Here is a 648-nt window from a genome sequence, read left to right as displayed (position 1 = left end):
TCATACAGCAGCTGACATGAGCATTAAATAATTGATATTCTCTGCCCCAGCATGAATTCTTCAAGGCACTGAACCGAATAGTGGATGAAACTGAAAATATTACAGCTCTGTACAGCAGTCATTCTCAACTTGTTTTACTTTAGGTCCCAAATTGAAATTGGATTTCAAGTGGCACATTACCAAAATAGTGTGTTTTTTTAGGATTTTATGTCAGTGTTTGCTAATGGAATGCAATGTAATGTAATGCATTTTTTACTTTCTATCAGCACGCTATGAAGACTTAGAACAAACAGATGTCAGAGTGCAGTACTTATGGGAAGCCCTGATGAACTTCACCAATGGTTAGTAAGGATCCTTGGTGTACATGAAACGACTATTTCTAGTAATTTGCAAAAGGAAGTACTTCATTTTCCTTTTTTGATTTATTTACATATTTACCAGAGGATCGCAGCAGGTTTTTGAGGTTTGTGACTGGGAGAAGTCGTCTTCCTGCTCCGATTTATATCTTCCCAGACAAACAAGGGTGAGTTATAGAGAAGATAACAGTGAGATCACATGCATTTTGGATGTGGTCTGAATAAACATTAAACAAATGCATTTTTGTCTAGATCCGAAACCACAGATGCACTTCCTCAATCTTCCACATGT

At 37.0% G+C, this 648-nt stretch overlaps 1 protein-coding gene and 1 long non-coding RNA gene across 2 annotated transcripts in view; both read left to right on the top strand.

Annotated features, from left to right (window-relative positions):
- Positions 1-648, top strand: part of LOC107586003 (E3 ubiquitin-protein ligase HECTD3-like) — a 44,988-nt gene that overhangs the window by 27,598 nt on the left and 16,742 nt on the right. The gene's annotated exons all lie outside the window — the stretch shown is intronic.
- LOC107584832 (uncharacterized) lies at positions 248-648 on the top strand. The gene is made up of 3 exons (XR_001609181.1): positions 248-341; positions 442-523; positions 609-648. It is a non-coding gene; the product is annotated as an uncharacterized lncRNA (long non-coding RNA).

This window comes from Sinocyclocheilus grahami, unplaced genomic scaffold (assembly GCF_001515645.1).
Source record: "Sinocyclocheilus grahami isolate Dianchi unplaced genomic scaffold, SAMN03320097.WGS_v1.1 scaffold5.1, whole genome shotgun sequence".
Lineage (NCBI taxonomy): Eukaryota > Metazoa > Chordata > Actinopteri > Cypriniformes > Cyprinidae > Sinocyclocheilus > Sinocyclocheilus grahami.
Note: the sequence above shows the minus strand (reverse complement) of the source record. Positions and strands in the feature narration are given on the sequence as shown.